A 21,192-nucleotide genomic window follows, 5' to 3' on the forward strand; every position below is an offset into this window, starting at 1 on the left:
CAGTGGAAGGTGGTGCAGATAATGGTAAAAATGTTCAGTGCCTCCTGTGAGTTGTTGATGCTGCTTGTCTTTTAAGTAAAATTGATAGGGGCTCTTGATTGACCCAGCCATACACAGAGCTGGTGCATACTTGGCTTGAGAAGACTTTGGTCAGTAAATGATGAAATACCAACACAGTGCTCACAACAAAGCTCCTTTCCCTGCATTCTAGTTTCCCTCGGGTATAGAGTGACATGATATTGGCAGAGGATGTGCAGATAATCACTTTGATCAGGCTGTTTGTTTTTTTAATGCTCTTTTACCAGAATCCATGCATAGTGATAACTGTGTTCTCTGGTGGAACACGATGAGAACATTGTGTGAAGTGCACAGAAGTAGCTATTTGAGTATGTATGAAAATGTGAGGTAACCACTGTTACTCCTAAATTTCTGTGGAATTAAGTTTTCTGTATGTGTGTGTGTGTGTGTGTGTGTGTGTGTGTGTGTGTGTGTGTGTGTGTGAGGTTCAAGTTGGTAGTTTATATGTTGCAAGCGAAAGAAGCTTTTTAGTAAACTGAGGCACTAGCATTAGTTTCCTGTTCACTGTGACAAGGAAGCTAGTATAAAAAGTAGTTTGTGGTTTTGCTTGCAAAGAAGTGCTCATGGGATGAAAGCACTGCTTGGGATTATTCTGAGATGATGGGGGGATTGCTAAACATGTAGCATTTTAGTAAGGAGCTTGTCGGAGTAGTTGTATAGTTGTAAAATTATTTGTTATTTTATGAGAAATTTCTGTATTCATAGCACATGGGCCATCATAGTTGAAGCATACAGATTGGCATGGTATGCGTAGGTCTGTAAAATGTCCTGACAGTGATGTTCATAGAGACTTGTTGTATACTTTGATTCTTCATCTGTTTAACAGTAGACATAAGAAATGTATTAGTGGAGCAAGTAGCTGTGAAATTACTGGTGTATGATTGATAGTATGGACGTGGCGCTGAATTGAAGTGTTTGTTCAGCTGTGGATGTTTTCATAATTGCCATGTGAGGAAAAGCAATACTCGTGATAGGCGAAAAGAGATACAGAGAGAAACACATTTGTTGCGAGTATTGTATGTCAGCAGCTCCAAGGGCGGGTATCAAGTAAGACGCAAAGTGAAACGAAAGAGGAAGTATGCATGAAAGAGGCCAAATATCGACAAGAGTTCGCACTGTTAGAGTGAGGTGAATGAGCTAGTGCTGTGCGAAAAATTTCGAAGAGAGAGGCGGTTTTAAAGAAAGCACAAGAGTCCTATGAATGCCCTCTTGTGTGTTTCTCTTTCAGTGGCTATTTGGCGTGTCTGCTTGCGCCGTAGAATGCTACTGTATGTGCCCCAGGCCGCCATCTAGCGGCCGGAGGTGCAAGCGGTGTTTACATACAGTCTCGCCTGAGGCAATGGTCTCTCATTTCGGAACGCAAGAAGCACTGGTAGCGCACAAAATAGCTGAGCGAGATCATGGCGGCCAAGTAAGAGTAGAAGTAGGTTCTTTGCAGAATGTCGGAGCTTGTAAATCGCGAAATGTGAAGAGTGTGTCGTATTCTCGTAGGGCGTGTTGACGGTCTCGTGGCATAAGTAGCGAGCGGTGATAGCTTGCAAGCAAGATCATACTTCACAGGATCATTTCTGTAGTATGTCTTCAACTCTCTCTAGTTCAAAGCTGGAGTAGACGTAACCACGATGATGAGTGGTAGCACTCTCCCTGAGCGTGAGGCTTGCGATCGAGATTCATCGCATCTTGGTTGTAATCGATGATCGTTCACCACATTCTGAGGGATGTGGGAAGGGAATAGCGCTTTCCGAGTGGTGGTTTTATTATATAGATCAGAAGCGTAAGTCATACCTTTGGTATCGGGACCCGCGTCGTTGCAGAAATGTCGCTGCAGCTTGTGGAAGGACTTTGATTGCGACATGTCATGAAAGCCTTGTGGAAGTTTCTCGAGTGTCACGGGGACGAGCCATTTGATTTGGCCTGCTCCAAGTGCTAGGCTTGGATGACAACGACGTACTTTTGAGTTACAAGACTGAGTGAGCAACACAAGAAGAGTGCAATTGATGACCATAAAAAGCTGACACACAACACAGTGTTGATAATCACCACTAATGCATGATGTACGAAACATTTAGGAGGAGCACGTTTGGCTAGCAAACATGAATTGAGCGATTTGCAAGGCACTGTTATCTGCAAGAAGGAATGCATGAAATTGGCAAATGAATAAGACTGGTTCGAATACTATCGACAGAAATTTTATTTCTGTTGTCAACTAGTATTAATTAGATGTGTGGGAGTAGGGGGATATTTCCCTTGCACCATACATCTACATACACGTTGCGTCTGATGTGGCCTAGTTTTGCGTACAAAGAACTGTCTAGTTGTCAGTTTTTTTCAGTGAACGAATGTGGTAGGGAGGAGAGAGATTAGTGTTAGATGCAGAGCAGTGCGGGCAGTTGTGTGTCGGACGTTGTATGTCGGACGGTGAGTCGCCGACAGGAATTAGGCGTGCTGCCATCTGTCGGCAGGTGAGGTAATGAAGCAGCTTGAATGGTGACAGAAATGATGAAAATAGTTAACTAAAGAGTAATAGCGACGACATTTGGCAGACACGTGTTTCAGCGTTGACAGTTAGTTTGGGGTGTGTGCTTGCATGACACTGGAAGTCTGTTGACGGTAGAGAAGTAGACAAGACGGAAAGAATTTTCCGCGTTCTCGCGGAGAAGTAATAGAGAAGCAGCCATAAGTATTGAAGTGAGGGCGTTGATCGGCACTCTGGTTTCCCTTCAAAACGAATAAATCTTTCGCCTTTTACTAAAGATTTCCGTGGAGGGGAACATTAAATGAGTCTATAAGGTATTTTTCGTAGTGCTCGGCTATTGCTGAGCCATAATCACAAGTGAAAACGTAATGTAAGTAGCAAGAGGTAGATTGTGTTGTGTGAATGAAGGGCGTGGAGTAGCGGATGACGTTGGATCAGGCAGATATTTGTTTTTTTAAAATTTGAAATTGTAATAGGCCGTGTCGTAGTATAATGAAACAAGTACATTTGCCCTGAAATGGCGTACAGTGTGTTAGACGATTGTGTAAAGACAGAGAGGGAGCTACAGGACTACCTGGAAACACTTGGTGAACCCTTTCCGTACCTCAGTTCTAGATGATTTGAGAGTGTTTACTTGCACTGCAGTTGCACAACAGCATATAAACTGATATTTTGAAGTGAATGATGAATGATAGGCTTTGTAAGAAATACTGGTATGTGATTAGTAGATTATGTTTTGAAACCCAAAATTATTTTTACCACAGAGGTTTGTGATTTGTAGGTATGATGTGAGTGAGCTTTGGGCCGAAGATGGTGGTTAGTTGGGCAGGATGAGTATTTAAATGGTTTTCAATAGAGTGGATATTAGTGACACTGGCTTGTTGCCATAATGTGTTTGTTCATAACAGTGTACTCAGTTGTGTAGAAGATTTAGGTGAGAAAGAGACAGTTGTTGAATATGACATAAATAGCTAGAAATGAAGTAAGTAGTAATTTCCTGCTAGGTGTAGTTTGGGTATGGTGTGTCTCAGTGAGAGATAAATCTTGAAATTGAAGGGTTGTTCCTAGCTACAGTCTTGGAAACTATGTATCTGCTGTTGACTCCAATGTTTTCAAGATTACTTGTGTACAAAATTGGGCAGACTTTGCAGTTTCTTCTTCAGTAAATCAGTGGAAGGTGGTGCAGATAATGGTAAAAATGTTCAGTGCCTCCTGTGAGTTGTTGATGCTGCTTGTCTTTTAAGTAAAATTGATAGGGGCTCTTGATTGACCCAGCCATACACAGAGCTGGTGCATACTTGGCTTGAGAAGACTTTGGTCAGTAAATGATGAAATACCAACACAGTGCTCACAACAAAGCTCCTTTCCCTGCATTCTAGTTTCCCTCGGGTATAGAGTGACATGATATTGGCAGAGGATGTGCAGATAATCACTTTGATCAGGCTGTTTGTTTTTTTAATGCTCTTTTACCAGAATCCATGCATAGTGATAACTGTGTTCTCTGGTGGAACACGATGAGAACATTGTGTGAAGTGCACAGAAGTAGCTATTTGAGTATGTATGAAAATGTGAGGTAACCACTGTTACTCCTAAATTTCTGTGGAATTAAGTTTTCTGTATGTGTGTGTGTGTGTGTGTGTGTGTGAGGTTCAAGTTGGTAGTTTATATGTTGCAAGCGAAAGAAGCTTTTTAGTAAACTGAGGCACTAGCATTAGTTTCCTGTTCACTGTGACAAGGAAGCTAGTATAAAAAGTAGTTTGTGGTTTTGCTTGCAAAGAAGTGCTCATGGGATGAAAGCACTGCTTGGGATTATTCTGAGATGATGGGGGGATTGCTAAACATGTAGCATTTTAGTAAGGAGCTTGTCGGAGTAGTTGTATAGTTGTAAAATTATTTGTTATTTTATGAGAAATTTCTGTATTCATAGCACATGGGCCATCATAGTTGAAGCATACAGATTGGCATGGTATGCGTAGGTCTGTAAAATGTCCTGACAGTGATGTTCATAGAGACTTGTTGTATACTTTGATTCTTCATCTGTTTAACAGTAGACATAAGAAATGTATTAGTGGAGCAAGTAGCTGTGAAATTACTGGTGTATGATTGATAGTATGGACGTGGCGCTGAATTGAAGTGTTTGTTCAGCTGTGGGTGTTTTCATAATTGCCATGTGAGGAAAAGCAATACTCGTGATAGGCGAAAAGAGATACAGAGAGAAACACATTTGTTGCGAGTATTGTATGTCAGCAGCTCCAAGGGCGGGTATCAAGTAAGACGCAAAGTGAAACGAAAGAGGAAGTATGCATGAAAGAGGCCAAATATCGACAAGAGTTCGCACTGTTAGAGTGAGGTGAATGAGCTAGTGCTGTGCGAAAAATTTCGAAGAGAGAGGCGGTTTTAAAGAAAGCACAAGAGTCCTATGAATGCCCTCTTGTGTGTTTCTCTTTCAGTGGCTATTTGGCGTGTCTGCTTGCGCCGTAGAATGCTACTGTATGTGCCCCAGGCCGCCATCTAGCGGCCGGAGGTGCAAGCGGTGTTTACATACAGTCTCGCCTGAGGCAATGGTCTCTCATTTCGGAACGCAAGAAGCACTGGTAGCGCACAAAATAGCTGAGCGAGATCATGGCGGCCAAGTAAGAGTAGACGTAGGCTCTTTGCAGAATGTCGGAGCTTGTAAATCGCGAAATGTGAAGAGTGTGTCGTATTCTCGTAGGGCGTGTTGACGGTCTCGTGGCATAAGTAGCGAGCGGTGATAGCTTGCAAGCAAGATCATACTTCACAGGATCATTTCTGTAGTATGTCTTCAACTCTCTCTAGTTCAAAGCTGGAGTAGACGTAACCACGATGACGAGTGGTAGCACTCTCCCTGAGCGTGAGGCTTGCGATCGAGATTCATCGCATCTTGGTTGTAATCGATGATCGTTCACCACATTCTGAGGGATGTGGGAAGGGAATAGCGCTTTCCGAGTGGTGGTTTTATTATATAGATCAGAAGCGTAAGTCATACCTTTGGTATCGGGACCCGCGTCGTTGCAGAAATGTCGCTGCAGCTTGTGGAAGGACTTTGATTGCGACATGTCATGAAAGCCTTGTGGAAGTTTCTCGAGTGTCACGGGGACGAGCCATTTGATTTGGCCTGCTCCAAGTGCTAGGCTTGGATGACAACGACGTACTTTTGAGTTACAAGACTGAGTGAGCAACACAAGAAGAGTGCAATTGATGACCATAAAAAGCTGACACACAACACAGTGTTGATAATCACCACTAATGCATGATGTACGAAACATTTAGGAGGAGCACGTTTGGCTAGCAAACATGAATTGAGCGATTTGCAAGGCACTGTTATCTGCAAGAAGGAATGCATGAAATTGGCAAATGAATAAGACTGGTTCGAATACTATCGACAGAAATTTTATTTCTGTTGTCAACTAGTATTAATTAGATGTGTGGGAGTAGGGGGATATTTCTCTTGCACCATACATCTACATACACGTTGCGTCTGATGTGGCCTAGTTTTGCGTACAAAGAACTGTCTAGTTGTCAGTTTTTTTCAGTGAACGAATGTGGTAGGGAGGAGAGAGATTAGTGTTAGATGCAGAGCAGTGCGGGCAGTTGTGTGTCGGACGTTGTATGTCGGACGGTGAGTCGCCGACAGGAATTAGGCGTGCTGCCATCTGTCGGCAGGTGAGGTAATGAAGCAGCTTGAATGGTGACAGAAATGATGAAAATAGTTAACTAAAGAGTAATAGCGACGACATTTGGCAGACACGTGTTTCAGCGTTGACAGTTAGTTTGGGGTGTGTGCTTGCATGACACTGGAAGTCTGTTGACGGTAGAGAAGTAGACAAGACGGAAAGAATTTTCCGCGTTCTCGCGGAGAAGTAATAGAGAAGCAGCCATAAGTATTGAAGTGAGGGCGTTGATCGGCACTCTGGTTTCCCTTCAAAACGAATAAATCTTTCGCCTTTTACTAAAGGTTTCCGTGGAGGGGAACATTAAATGAGTCTATAAGGTATTTTTCGTAGTGCTCGGCTATTGCTGAGCCATAATCACAAGTGAAAACGTAATGTAAGTAGCAAGAGGTAGATTGTGTTGTGTGAATGAAGGGCGTGGAGTAGCGGATGACGTTGGATCAGGCAGATATTTGTTTTTTTAAAATTTGAAATTGTAATAGGCCGTGTCGTAGTATAATGAAACAAGTACATTTGCCCTGAAATGGCGTACAGTGTGTTAGACGATTGTGTAAAGACAGAGAGGGAGCTACAGGACTACCTGGAAACACTTGGTGAACCCTTTCCGTACCTCAGTTCTAGATGATTTGAGAGTGTTTACTTGCACTGCAGTTGCACAACAGCATATAAACTGATATTTTGAAGTGAATGATGAATGATAGGCTTTGTAAGAAATACTGGTATGTGATTAGTAGATTATGTTTTGAAACCCAAAATTATTTTTACCACAGAAGTTTGTGATTTGTAGGTATGATGTGAGTGAGCTTTGGGCCGAAGATGGTGGTTAGTTGGGCAGGATGAGTATTTAAATGGTTTTCAATAGAGTGGATATTAGTGACACTGGCTTGTTGCCATAATGTGTTTGTTCATAACAGTGTACTCAGTTGTGTAGAAGATTTAGGTGAGAAAGAGACAGTTGTTGAATATGACATAAATAGCTAGAAATGAAGTAAGTAGTAATTTCCTGCTAGGTGTAGTTTGGGTATGGTGTGTCTCAGTGAGAGATAAATCTTGAAATTGAAGGGTTGTTCCTAGCTACAGTCTTGGAAACTATGTATCTGCTGTTGACTCCAATGTTTTCAAGATTACTTGTGTACAAAATTGGGCAGACTTTGCAGTTTCTTCTTCAGTAAATCAGTGGAAGGTGGTGCAGATAATGGTAAAAATGTTCAGTGCCTCCTGTGAGTTGTTGATGCTGCTTGTCTTTTAAGTAAAATTGATAGGGGCTCTTGATTGACCCAGCCATACACAGAGCTGGTGCATACTTGGCTTGAGAAGACTTTGGTCAGTAAATGATGAAATACCAACACAGTGCTCACAACAAAGCTCCTTTCCCTGCATTCTAGTTTCCCTCGGGTATAGAGTGACATGATATTGGCAGAGGATGTGCAGATAATCACTTTGATCAGGCTGTTTGTTTTTTTAATGCTCTTTTACCAGAATCCATGCATAGTGATAACTGTGTTCTCTGGTGGAACACGATGAGAACATTGTGTGAAGTGCACAGAAGTAGCTATTTGAGTATGTATGAAAATGTGAGGTAACCACTGTTACTCCTAAATTTCTGTGGAATTAAGTTTTCTGTATGTGTGTGTGTGTGTGTGTGTGTGTGTGAGGTTCAAGTTGGTAGTTTATATGTTGCAAGCGAAAGAAGCTTTTTAGTAAACTGAGGCACTAGCATTAGTTTCCTGTTCACTGTGACAAGGAAGCTAGTATAAAAAGTAGTTTGTGGTTTTGCTTGCAAAGAAGTGCTCATGGGATGAAAGCACTGCTTGGGATTATTCTGAGATGATGGGGGGATTGCTAAACATGTAGCATTTTAGTAAGGAGCTTGTCGGAGTAGTTGTATAGTTGTAAAATTATTTGTTATTTTATGAGAAATTTCTGTATTCATAGCACATGGGCCATCATAGTTGAAGCATACAGATTGGCATGGTATGCGTAGGTCTGTAAAATGTCCTGACAGTGATGTTCATAGAGACTTGTTGTATACTTTGATTCTTCATCTGTTTAACAGTAGACATAAGAAATGTATTAGTGGAGCAAGTAGCTGTGAAATTACTGGTGTATGATTGATAGTATGGACGTGGCGCTGAATTGAAGTGTTTGTTCAGCTGTGGGTGTTTTCATAATTGCCATGTGAGGAAAAGCAATACTCGTGATAGGCGAAAAGAGATACAGAGAGAAACACATTTGTTGCGAGTATTGTATGTCAGCAGCTCCAAGGGCGGGTATCAAGTAAGACGCAAAGTGAAACGAAAGAGGAAGTATGCATGAAAGAGGCCAAATATCGACAAGAGTTCGCACTGTTAGAGTGAGGTGAATGAGCTAGTGCTGTGCGAAAAATTTCGAAGAGAGAGGCGGTTTTAAAGAAAGCACAAGAGTCCTATGAATGCCCTCTTGTGTGTTTCTCTTTCAGTGGCTATTTGGCGTGTCTGCTTGCGCCGTAGAATGCTACTGTATGTGCCCCAGGCCGCCATCTAGCGGCCGGAGGTGCAAGCGGTGTTTACATACAGTCTCGCCTGAGGCAATGGTCTCTCATTTCGGAACGCAAGAAGCACTGGTAGCGCACAAAATAGCTGAGCGAGATCATGGCGGCCAAGTAAGAGTAGACGTAGGTTCTTTGCAGAATGTCGGAGCTTGTAAATCGCGAAATGTGAAGAGTGTGTCGTATTCTCGTAGGGCGTGTTGACGGTCTCGTGGCATAAGTAGCGAGCGGTGATAGCTTGCAAGCAAGATCATACTTCACAGGATCATTTCTGTAGTATGTCTTCAACTCTCTCTAGTTCAAAGCTGGAGTAGACGTAACCACGATGACGAGTGGTAGCACTCTCCCTGAGCGTGAGGCTTGCGATCGAGATTCATCGCATCTTGGTTGTAATCGATGATCGTTCACCACATTCTGAGGGATGTGGGAAGGGAATAGCGCTTTCCGAGTGGTGGTTTTATTATATAGATCAGAAGCGTAAGTCATACCTTTGGTATCGGGACCCGCGTCGTTGCAGAAATGTCGCTGCAGCTTGTGGAAGGACTTTGATTGCGACATGTCATGAAAGCCTTGTGGAAGTTTCTCGAGTGTCACGGGGACGAGCCATTTGATTTGGCCTGCTCCAAGTGCTAGGCTTGGATGACAACGACGTACTTTTGAGTTACAAGACTGAGTGAGCAACACAAGAAGAGTGCAATTGATGACCATAAAAAGCTGACACACAACACAGTGTTGATAATCACCACTAATGCATGATGTACGAAACATTTAGGAGGAGCACGTTTGGCTAGCAAACATGAATTGAGCGATTTGCAAGGCACTGTTATCTGCAAGAAGGAATGCATGAAATTGGCAAATGAATAAGACTGGTTCGAATACTATCGACAGAAATTTTATTTCTGTTGTCAACTAGTATTAATTAGATGTGTGGGAGTAGGGGGATATTTCTCTTGCACCATACATCTACATACACGTTGCGTCTGATGTGGCCTAGTTTTGCGTACAAAGAACTGTCTAGTTGTCAGTTTTTTTCAGTGAACGAATGTGGTAGGGAGGAGAGAGATTAGTGTTAGATGCAGAGCAGTGCGGGCAGTTGTGTGTCGGACGTTGTATGTCGGACGGTGAGTCGCCGACAGGAATTAGGCGTGCTGCCATCTGTCGGCAGGTGAGGTAATGAAGCAGCTTGAATGGTGACAGAAATGATGAAAATAGTTAACTAAAGAGTAATAGCGACGACATTTGGCAGACACGTGTTTCAGCGTTGACAGTTAGTTTGGGGTGTGTGCTTGCATGACACTGGAAGTCTGTTGACGGTAGAGAAGTAGACAAGACGGAAAGAATTTTCCGCGTTCTCGCGGAGAAGTAATAGAGAAGCAGCCATAAGTATTGAAGTGAGGGCGTTGATCGGCACTCTGGTTTCCCTTCAAAACGAATAAATCTTTCGCCTTTTACTAAAGATTTCCGTGGAGGGGAACATTAAATGAGTCTATAAGGTATTTTTCGTAGTGCTCGGCTATTGCTGAGCCATAATCACAAGTGAAAACGTAATGTAAGTAGCAAGAGGTAGATTGTGTTGTGTGAATGAAGGGCGTGGAGTAGCGGATGACGTTGGATCAGGCAGATATTTGTTTTTTTAAAATTTGAAATTGTAATAGGCCGTGTCGTAGTATAATGAAACAAGTACATTTGCCCTGAAATGGCGTACAGTGTGTTAGACGATTGTGTAAAGACAGAGAGGGAGCTACAGGACTACCTGGAAACACTTGGTGAACCCTTTCCGTACCTCAGTTCTAGATGATTTGAGAGTGTTTACTTGCACTGCAGTTGCACAACAGCATATAAACTGATATTTTGAAGTGAATGATGAATGATAGGCTTTGTAAGAAATACTGGTATGTGATTAGTAGATTATGTTTTGAAACCCAAAATTATTTTTACCACAGAAGTTTGTGATTTGTAGGTATGATGTGAGTGAGCTTTGGGCCGAAGATGGTGGTTAGTTGGGCAGGATGAGTATTTAAATGGTTTTCAATAGAGTGGATATTAGTGACACTGGCTTGTTGCCATAATGTGTTTGTTCATAACAGTGTACTCAGTTGTGTAGAAGATTTAGGTGAGAAAGAGACAGTTGTTGAATATGACATAAATAGCTAGAAATGAAGTAAGTAGTAATTTCCTGCTAGGTGTAGTTTGGGTATGGTGTGTCTCAGTGAGAGATAAATCTTGAAATTGAAGGGTTGTTCCTAGCTACAGTCTTGGAAACTATGTATCTGCTGTTGACTCCAATGTTTTCAAGATTACTTGTGTACAAAATTGGGCAGACTTTGCAGTTTCTTCTTCAGTAAATCAGTGGAAGGTGGTGCAGATAATGGTAAAAATGTTCAGTGCCTCCTGTGAGTTGTTGATGCTGCTTGTCTTTTAAGTAAAATTGATAGGGGCTCTTGATTGACCCAGCCATACACAGAGCTGGTGCATACTTGGCTTGAGAAGACTTTGGTCAGTAAATGATGAAATACCAACACAGTGCTCACAACAAAGCTCCTTTCCCTGCATTCTAGTTTCCCTCGGGTATAGAGTGACATGATATTGGCAGAGGATGTGCAGATAATCACTTTGATCAGGCTGTTTGTTTTTTTAATGCTCTTTTACCAGAATCCATGCATAGTGATAACTGTGTTCTCTGGTGGAACACGATGAGAACATTGTGTGAAGTGCACAGAAGTAGCTATTTGAGTATGTATGAAAATGTGAGGTAACCACTGTTACTCCTAAATTTCTGTGGAATTAAGTTTTCTGTATGTGTGTGTGTGTGTGTGTGTGTGTGTGAGGTTCAAGTTGGTAGTTTATATGTTGCAAGCGAAAGAAGCTTTTTAGTAAACTGAGGCACTAGCATTAGTTTCCTGTTCACTGTGACAAGGAAGCTAGTATAAAAAGTAGTTTGTGGTTTTGCTTGCAAAGAAGTGCTCATGGGATGAAAGCACTGCTTGGGATTATTCTGAGATGATGGGGGGATTGCTAAACATGTAGCATTTTAGTAAGGAGCTTGTCGGAGTAGTTGTATAGTTGTAAAATTATTTGTTATTTTATGAGAAATTTCTGTATTCATAGCACATGGGCCATCATAGTTGAAGCATACAGATTGGCATGGTATGCGTAGGTCTGTAAAATGTCCTGACAGTGATGTTCATAGAGACTTGTTGTATACTTTGATTCTTCATCTGTTTAACAGTAGACATAAGAAATGTATTAGTGGAGCAAGTAGCTGTGAAATTACTGGTGTATGATTGATAGTATGGACGTGGCGCTGAATTGAAGTGTTTGTTCAGCTGTGGGTGTTTTCATAATTGCCATGTGAGGAAAAGCAATACTCGTGATAGGCGAAAAGAGATACAGAGAGAAACACATTTGTTGCGAGTATTGTATGTCAGCAGCTCCAAGGGCGGGTATCAAGTAAGACGCAAAGTGAAACGAAAGAGGAAGTATGCATGAAAGAGGCCAAATATCGACAAGAGTTCGCACTGTTAGAGTGAGGTGAATGAGCTAGTGCTGTGCGAAAAATTTCGAAGAGAGAGGCGGTTTTAAAGAAAGCACAAGAGTCCTATGAATGCCCTCTTGTGTGTTTCTCTTTCAGTGGCTATTTGGCGTGTCTGCTTGCGCCGTAGAATGCTACTGTATGTGCCCCAGGCCGCCATCTAGCGGCCGGAGGTGCAAGCGGTGTTTACATACAGTCTCGCCTGAGGCAATGGTCTCTCATTTCGGAACGCAAGAAGCACTGGTAGCGCACAAAATAGCTGAGCGAGATCATGGCGGCCAAGTAAGAGTAGACGTAGGCTCTTTGCAGAATGTCGGAGCTTGTAAATCGCGAAATGTGAAGAGTGTGTCGTATTCTCGTAGGGCGTGTTGACGGTCTCGTGGCATAAGTAGCGAGCGGTGATAGCTTGCAAGCAAGATCATACTTCACAGGATCATTTCTGTAGTATGTCTTCAACTCTCTCTAGTTCAAAGCTGGAGTAGACGTAACCACGATGATGAGTGGTAGCACTCTCCCTGAGCGTGAGGCTTGCGATCGAGATTCATCGCATCTTGGTTGTAATCGATGATCGTTCACCACATTCTGAGGGATGTGGGAAGGGAATAGCGCTTTCCGAGTGGTGGTTTTATTATATAGATCAGAAGCGTAAGTCATACCTTTGGTATCGGGACCCGCGTCGTTGCAGAAATGTCGCTGCAGCTTGTGGAAGGACTTTGATTGCGACATGTCATGAAAGCCTTGTGGAAGTTTCTCGAGTGTCACGGGGACGAGCCATTTGATTTGGCCTGCTCCAAGTGCTAGGCTTGGATGACAACGACGTACTTTTGAGTTACAAGACTGAGTGAGCAACACAAGAAGAGTGCAATTGATGACCATAAAAAGCTGACACACAACACAGTGTTGATAATCACCACTAATGCATGATGTACGAAACATTTAGGAGGAGCACGTTTGGCTAGCAAACATGAATTGAGCGATTTGCAAGGCACTGTTATCTGCAAGAAGGAATGCATGAAATTGGCAAATGAATAAGACTGGTTCGAATACTATCGACAGAAATTTTATTTCTGTTGTCAACTAGTATTAATTAGATGTGTGGGAGTAGGGGGATATTTCTCTTGCACCATACATCTACATACACGTTGCGTCTGATGTGGCCTAGTTTTGCGTACAAAGAACTGTCTAGTTGTCAGTTTTTTTCAGTGAACGAATGTGGTAGGGAGGAGAGAGATTAGTGTTAGATGCAGAGCAGTGCGGGCAGTTGTGTGTCGGACGTTGTATGTCGGACGGTGAGTCGCCGACAGGAATTAGGCGTGCTGCCATCTGTCGGCAGGTGAGGTAATGAAGCAGCTTGAATGGTGACAGAAATGATGAAAATAGTTAACTAAAGAGTAATAGCGACGACATTTGGCAGACACGTGTTTCAGCGTTGACAGTTAGTTTGGGGTGTGTGCTTGCATGACACTGGAAGTCTGTTGACGGTAGAGAAGTAGACAAGACGGAAAGAATTTTCCGCGTTCTCGCGGAGAAGTAATAGAGAAGCAGCCATAAGTATTGAAGTGAGGGCGTTGATCGGCACTCTGGTTTCCCTTCAAAACGAATAAATCTTTCGCCTTTTACTAAAGGTTTCCGTGGAGGGGAACATTAAATGAGTCTATAAGGTATTTTTCGTAGTGCTCGGCTATTGCTGAGCCATAATCACAAGTGAAAACGTAATGTAAGTAGCAAGAGGTAGATTGTGTTGTGTGAATGAAGGGCGTGGAGTAGCGGATGACGTTGGATCAGGCAGATATTTGTTTTTTTAAAATTTGAAATTGTAATAGGCCGTGTCGTAGTATAATGAAACAAGTACATTTGCCCTGAAATGGCGTACAGTGTGTTAGACGATTGTGTAAAGACAGAGAGGGAGCTACAGGACTACCTGGAAACACTTGGTGAACCCTTTCCGTACCTCAGTTCTAGATGATTTGAGAGTGTTTACTTGCACTGCAGTTGCACAACAGCATATAAACTGATATTTTGAAGTGAATGATGAATGATAGGCTTTGTAAGAAATACTGGTATGTGATTAGTAGATTATGTTTTGAAACCCAAAATTATTTTTACCACAGAAGTTTGTGATTTGTAGGTATGATGTGAGTGAGCTTTGGGCCGAAGATGGTGGTTAGTTGGGCAGGATGAGTATTTAAATGGTTTTCAATAGAGTGGATATTAGTGACACTGGCTTGTTGCCATAATGTGTTTGTTCATAACAGTGTACTCAGTTGTGTAGAAGATTTAGGTGAGAAAGAGACAGTTGTTGAATATGACATAAATAGCTAGAAATGAAGTAAGTAGTAATTTCCTGCTAGGTGTAGTTTGGGTATGGTGTGTCTCAGTGAGAGATAAATCTTGAAATTGAAGGGTTGTTCCTAGCTACAGTCTTGGAAACTATGTATCTGCTGTTGACTCCAATGTTTTCAAGATTACTTGTGTACAAAATTGGGCAGACTTTGCAGTTTCTTCTTCAGTAAATCAGTGGAAGGTGGTGCAGATAATGGTAAAAATGTTCAGTGCCTCCTGTGAGTTGTTGATGCTGCTTGTCTTTTAAGTAAAATTGATAGGGGCTCTTGATTGACCCAGCCATACACAGAGCTGGTGCATACTTGGCTTGAGAAGACTTTGGTCAGTAAATGATGAAATACCAACACAGTGCTCACAACAAAGCTCCTTTCCCTGCATTCTAGTTTCCCTCGGGTATAGAGTGACATGATATTGGCAGAGGATGTGCAGATAATCACTTTGATCAGGCTGTTTGTTTTTTTAATGCTCTTTTACCAGAATCCATGCATAGTGATAACTGTGTTCTCTGGTGGAACACGATGAGAACATTGTGTGAAGTGCACAGAAGTAGCTATTTGAGTATGTATGAAAATGTGAGGTAACCACTGTTACTCCTAAATTTCTGTGGAATTAAGTTTTCTGTATGTGTGTGTGTGTGTGTGTGTGTGAGGTTCAAGTTGGTAGTTTATATGTTGCAAGCGAAAGAAGCTTTTTAGTAAACTGAGGCACTAGCATTAGTTTCCTGTTCACTGTGACAAGGAAGCTAGTATAAAAAGTAGTTTGTGGTTTTGCTTGCAAAGAAGTGCTCATGGGATGAAAGCACTGCTTGGGATTATTCTGAGATGATGGGGGGATTGCTAAACATGTAGCATTTTAGTAAGGAGCTTGTCGGAGTAGTTGTATAGTTGTAAAATTATTTGTTATTTTATGAGAAATTTCTGTATTCATAGCACATGGGCCATCATAGTTGAAGCATACAGATTGGCATGGTATGCGTAGGTCTGTAAAATGTCCTGACAGTGATGTTCATAGAGACTTGTTGTATACTTTGATTCTTCATCTGTTTAACAGTAGACATAAGAAATGTATTAGTGGAGCAAGTAGCTGTGAAATTACTGGTGTATGATTGATAGTATGGACGTGGCGCTGAATTGAAGTGTTTGTTCAGCTGTGGGTGTTTTCATAATTGCCATGTGAGGAAAAGCAATACTCGTGATAGGCGAAAAGAGATACAGAGAGAAACACATTTGTTGCGAGTATTGTATGTCAGCAGCTCCAAGGGCGGGTATCAAGTAAGACGCAAAGTGAAACGAAAGAGGAAGTATGCATGAAAGAGGCCAAATATCGACAAGAGTTCGCACTGTTAGAGTGAGGTGAATGAGCTAGTGCTGTGCGAAAAATTTCGAAGAGAGAGGCGGTTTTAAAGAAAGCACAAGAGTCCTATGAATGCCCTCTTGTGTGTTTCTCTTTCAGTGGCTATTTGGCGTGTCTGCTTGCGCCGTAGAATGCTACTGTATGTGCCCCAGGCCGCCATCTAGCGGCCGGAGGTGCAAGCGGTGTTTACATACAGTCTCGCCTGAGGCAATGGTCTCTCATTTCGGAACGCAAGAAGCACTGGTAGCGCACAAAATAGCTGAGCGAGATCATGGCGGCCAAGTAAGAGTAGAAGTAGGTTCTTTGCAGAATGTCGGAGCTTGTAAATCGCGAAATGTGAAGTGTGTGTCGTATTCTCGTAGGGCGTGTTGACGGTCTCGTGGCATAAGTAGCGAGCGGTGATAGCTTGCAAGCAAGATCATACTTCACAGGATCATTTCTGTAGTATGTCTTCAACTCTCTCTAGTTCAAAGCTGGAGTAGACGTAACCACGATGATGAGTGGTAGCACTCTCCCTGAGCGTGAGGCTTGCGATCGAGATTCATCGCATCTTGGTTGTAATCGATGATCGTTCACCACATTCTGAGGGATGTGGGAAGGGAATAGCGCTTTCCGAGTGGTGGTTTTATTATATAGATCAGAAGCGTAAGTCATACCTTTGGTATCGGGACCCGCGTCGTTGCAGAAATGTCGCTGCAGCTTGTGGAAGGACTTTGATTGCGACATGTCATGAAAGCCTTGTGGAAGTTTCTCGAGTGTCACGGGGACGAGCCATTTGATTTGGCCTGCTCCAAGTGCTAGGCTTGGATGACAACGACGTACTTTTGAGTTACAAGACTGAGTGAGCAACACAAGAAGAGTGCAATTGATGACGATAAAAAGCTGACACACAACACAGTGTTGATAATCACCACTAATGCATGATGTACGAAACATTTAGGAGGAGCACGTTTGGCTAGCAAACATGAATTGAGCGATTTGCAAGGCACTGTTATCTGCAAGAAGGAATGCATGAAATTGGCAAATGAATAAGACTGGTTCGAATACTATCGACAGAAATTTTATTTCTGTTGTCAACTAGTATTAATTAGATGTGTGGGAGTAGGGGGATATTTCCCTTGCACCATACATCTACATACACGTTGCGTCTGATGTGGCCTAGTTTTGCGTACAAAGAACTGTCTAGTTGTCAGTTTTTTTCAGTGAACGAATGTGGTAGGGAGGAGAGAGATTAGTGTTAGATGCAGAGCAGTGCGGGCAGTTGTGTGTCGGACGTTGTATGTCGGACGGTGAGTCGCCGACAGGAATTAGGCGTGCTGCCATCTGTCGGCAGGTGAGGTAATGAAGCAGCTTGAATGGTGACAGAAATGATGAAAATAGTTAACTAAAGAGTAATAGCGACGACATTTGGCAGACACGTGTTTCAGCGTTGACAGTTAGTTTGGGGTGTGTGCTTGCATGACACTGGAAGTCTGTTGACGGTAGAGAAGTAGACAAGACGGAAAGAATTTTCCGCGTTCTCGCGGAGAAGTAATAGAGAAGCAGCCATAAGTATTGAAGTGAGGGCGTTGATCGGCACTCTGGTTTCCCTTCAAAACGAATAAATCTTTCGCCTTTTACTAAAGATTTCCGTGGAGGGGAACATTAAATGAGTCTATAAGGTATTTTTCGTAGTGCTCGGCTATTGCTGAGCCATAATCACAAGTGAAAACGTAATGTAAGTAGCAAGAGGTAGATTGTGTTGTGTGAATGAAGGGCGTGGAGTAGCGGATGACGTTGGATCAGGCAGATATTTGTTTTTTTAAAATTTGAAATTGTAATAGGCCGTGTCGTAGTATAATGAAACAAGTACATTTGCCCTGAAATGGCGTACAGTGTGTTAGACGATTGTGTAAAGACAGAGAGGGAGCTACAGGACTACCTGGAAACACTTGGTGAACCCTTTCCCTACCTCAGTTCTAGATGATTTGAGAGTGTTTACTTGCACTGCAGTTGCACAACAGCATATAAACTGATATTTTGAAGTGAATGATGAATGATAGGCTTTGTAAGAAATACTGGTATGTGATTAGTAGATTATGTTTTGAAACCCAAAATTATTTTTACCACAGAAGTTTGTGATTTGTAGGTATGATGTGAGTGAGCTTTGGGCCGAAGATGGTGGTTAGTTGGGCAGGATGAGTATTTAAATGGTTTTCAATAGAGTGGATATTAGTGACACTGGCTTGTTGCCATAATGTGTTTGTTCATAACAGTGTACTCAGTTGTGTAGAAGATTTAGGTGAGAAAGAGACAGTTGTTGAATATGACATAAATAGCTAGAAATGAAGTAAGTAGTAATTTCCTGCTAGGTGTAGTTTGGGTATGGTGTGTCTCAGTGAGAGATAAATCTTGAAATTGAAGGGTTGTTCCTAGCTACAGTCTTGGAAACTATGTATCTGCTGTTGACTCCAATGTTTTCAAGATTACTTGTGTACAAAATTGGGCAGACTTTGCAGTTTCTTCTTCAGTAAATCAGTGGAAGGTGGTGCAGATAATGGTAAAAATGTTCAGTGCCTCCTGTGAGTTGTTGATGCTGCTTGTCTTTTAAGTAAAATTGATAGGGGCTCTTGATTGACCCAGCCATACACAGAGCTGGTGCATACTTGGCTTGAGAAGACTTTGGTCAGTAAATGATGAAATACCAACACAGTGCTCACAACAAAGCTCCTTTCCCTGCATTCTAGTTTCCCTCGGGTATAGAGTGACATGATATTGGCAGAGGATGTGCAGATAATCACTTTGATCAGGCTGTTTGTTTTTTTAATGCTCTTTTACCAGAATCCATGCATAGTGATAACTGTGTTCTCTGGTGGAACACGATGAGAACATTGTGTGAAGTGCACAGAAGTAGCTATTTGAGTATGTATGAAAATGTGAGGTAACCACTGTTACTCCTAAATTTCTGTGGAATTAAGTTTTCTGTATGTGTGTGTGTGTGTGTGAGGTTCAAGTTGGTAGTTTATATGTTGCAAGCGAAAGAAGCTTTTTAGTAAACTGAGGCACTAGCATTAGTTTCCTGTTCACTGTGACAAGGAAGCTAGTATAAAAAGTAGTTTGTGGTTTTGCTTGCAAAGAAGTGCTCATGGGATGAAAGCACTGCTTGGGATTATTCTGAGATGATGGGGGGATTGCTAAACATGTAGCATTTTAGTAAGGAGCTTGTCGGAGTAGTTGTATAGTTGTAAAATTATTTGTTATTTTATGAGAAATTTCTGTATTCATAGCACATGGGCCATCATAGTTGAAGCATACAGATTGGCATGGTATGCGTAGGTCTGTAAAATGTCCTGACAGTGATGTTCATAGAGACTTGTTGTATACTTTGATTCTTCATCTGTTTAACAGTAGACATAAGAAATGTATTAGTGGAGCAAGTAGCTGTGAAATTACTGGTGTATGATTGATAGTATGGACGTGGCGCTGAATTGAAGTGTTTGTTCAGCTGTGGGTGTTTTCATAATTGCCATGTGAGGAAAAGCAATACTCGTGATAGGCGAAAAGAGATACAGAGAGAAACACATTTGTTGCGAGTATTGTATGTCAGCAGCTCCAAGGGCGGGTATCAAGTAAGACGCAAAGTGAAACGAAAGAGGAAGTATGCATGAAAGAGGCCAAATATCGACAAGAGTTCGCACTGTTAGAGTGAGGTGAATGAGCTAGTGCTGTGCGAAAAATTTCGAAGAGAGAGGCGGTTTTAAAGAAAGCACAAGAGTCCTATGAATGCCCTCTTGTGTGTTTCTCTTTCAGTGGCTATTTGGCGTGTCTGCTTGCGCCGTAGAATGCTACTGTATGTGCCCCAGGCCGCCATCTAGCGGCCGGAGGTGCAAGCGGTGTTTACATACAGTCTCGCCTGAGGCAATGGTCTCTCATTTCGGAACGCAAGAAGCACTGGTAGCGCACAAAATAGCTGAGCGAGATCATGGCGGCCAAGTAAGAGTAGAAGTAGGTTCTTTGCAGAATGTCGGAGCTTGTAAATCGCGAAATGTGAAGAGTGTGTCGTATTCTCGTAGGGCGTGTTGACGGTCTCGTGGCATAAGTAGCGAGCGGTGATAGCTTGCAAGCAAGATCATACTTCACAGGATCATTTCTGTAGTATGTCTTCAACTCTCTCTAGTTCAAAGCTGGAGTAGACGTAACCACGATGACGAGTGGTAGCACTCTCCCTGAGCGTGAGGCTTGCGATCGAGATTCATCGCATCTTGGTTGTAATCGATGATCGTTCACCACATTCTGAGGGATGTGGGAAGGGAATAGCGCTTTCCGAGTGGTGGTTTTATTATATAGATCAGAAGCGTAAGTCATACCTTTGGTATCGGGACCCGCGTCGTTGCAGAAATGTCGCTGCAGCTTGTGGAAGGACTTTGATTGCGACATGTCATGAAAGCCTTGTGGAAGTTTCTCGAGTGTCACGGGGACGAGCCATTTGATTTGGCCTGCTCCAAGTGCTAGGCTTGGATGACAACGACGTACTTTTGAGTTACAAGACTGAGTGAGCAACACAAGAAGAGTGCAATTGATGACGATAAAAAGCTGACACACAACACAGTGTTGATAATCACCACTAATGCATGATGTACGAAACATTTAGGAGGAGCACGTTTGGCTAGCAAACATGAATTGAGCGATTTGCAAGGCACTGTTATCTGCAAGAAGGAATGCATGAAATTGGCAAATGAATAAGACTGGTTCGAATACTATCGACAGAAATTTTATTTCTGTTGTCAACTAGTATTAATTAGATGTGTGGGAGTAGGGGGATATTTCCCTTGCACCATACATCTACATACACGTTGCGTCTGATGTGGCCTAGTTTTGCGTACAAAGAACTGTCTAGTTGTCAGTTTTTTTCAGTGAACGAATGTGGTAGGGAGGAGAGAGATTAGTGTTAGATGCAGAGCAGTGCGGGCAGTTGTGTGTCGGACGTTGTATGTCGGACGGTGAGTCGCCGACAGGAATTAGGCGTGCTGCCATCTGTCGGCAGGTGAGGTAATGAAGCAGCTTGAATGGTGACAGAAATGATGAAAATAGTTAACTAAAGAGTAATAGCGACGACATTTGGCAGACACGTGTTTCAGCGTTGACAGTTAGTTTGGGGTGTGTGCTTGCATGACACTGGAAGTCTGTTGACGGTAGAGAAGTAGACAAGACG

General features: G+C 42.4%; 11 non-coding genes across 11 annotated transcripts; all 11 read left to right on the forward strand.

Annotated features, from left to right (window-relative positions):
• The first annotated feature begins 1,621 nt into the window (after nt 1-1,621).
• On the forward strand, nt 1,622-1,828 carry LOC124608444. Its single transcript, XR_006979083.1, has one exon. It is a non-coding gene; the product is annotated as a small nucleolar RNA U3 (small nucleolar RNA).
• Nucleotides 1,829-2,782: 954 nt separating this feature from the next.
• On the forward strand, nt 2,783-2,901 carry LOC124608618. Its single transcript, XR_006979233.1, has one exon. It is a non-coding gene; the product is annotated as a U5 spliceosomal RNA (small nuclear RNA).
• Nucleotides 2,902-5,319: 2,418 nt separating this feature from the next.
• LOC124608512 lies at nt 5,320-5,526 on the forward strand. Its single transcript, XR_006979142.1, has one exon. It is a non-coding gene; the product is annotated as a small nucleolar RNA U3 (small nucleolar RNA).
• A 954-nt stretch (nt 5,527-6,480) lies between these two features.
• On the forward strand, nt 6,481-6,599 carry LOC124608687. Its single transcript, XR_006979292.1, has one exon. It is a non-coding gene; the product is annotated as a U5 spliceosomal RNA (small nuclear RNA).
• Nucleotides 6,600-9,019: 2,420 nt separating this feature from the next.
• On the forward strand, nt 9,020-9,226 carry LOC124608513. Its single transcript, XR_006979143.1, has one exon. It is a non-coding gene; the product is annotated as a small nucleolar RNA U3 (small nucleolar RNA).
• A 954-nt stretch (nt 9,227-10,180) lies between these two features.
• LOC124608619 lies at nt 10,181-10,299 on the forward strand. The gene has a single exon (XR_006979234.1). It is a non-coding gene; the product is annotated as a U5 spliceosomal RNA (small nuclear RNA).
• Nucleotides 10,300-12,719: 2,420 nt separating this feature from the next.
• Nucleotides 12,720-12,926, forward strand: LOC124608445. Its single transcript, XR_006979084.1, has one exon. It is a non-coding gene; the product is annotated as a small nucleolar RNA U3 (small nucleolar RNA).
• Nucleotides 12,927-13,880: 954 nt separating this feature from the next.
• On the forward strand, nt 13,881-13,999 carry LOC124608688. The gene has a single exon (XR_006979293.1). It is a non-coding gene; the product is annotated as a U5 spliceosomal RNA (small nuclear RNA).
• Nucleotides 14,000-16,415: 2,416 nt separating this feature from the next.
• On the forward strand, nt 16,416-16,622 carry LOC124608446. Its single transcript, XR_006979085.1, has one exon. It is a non-coding gene; the product is annotated as a small nucleolar RNA U3 (small nucleolar RNA).
• A 954-nt stretch (nt 16,623-17,576) lies between these two features.
• LOC124608620 lies at nt 17,577-17,695 on the forward strand. The gene has a single exon (XR_006979235.1). It is a non-coding gene; the product is annotated as a U5 spliceosomal RNA (small nuclear RNA).
• A 2,410-nt stretch (nt 17,696-20,105) lies between these two features.
• Nucleotides 20,106-20,312, forward strand: LOC124608514. The gene has a single exon (XR_006979144.1). It is a non-coding gene; the product is annotated as a small nucleolar RNA U3 (small nucleolar RNA).
• The last annotated feature ends 880 nt before the right edge of the window (nt 20,313-21,192 follow it).

The sequence above is a fragment of the Schistocerca americana genome, chromosome 3 (assembly GCF_021461395.2).
Source record: "Schistocerca americana isolate TAMUIC-IGC-003095 chromosome 3, iqSchAmer2.1, whole genome shotgun sequence".
Classification (NCBI taxonomy): domain Eukaryota; kingdom Metazoa; phylum Arthropoda; class Insecta; order Orthoptera; family Acrididae; genus Schistocerca; species Schistocerca americana.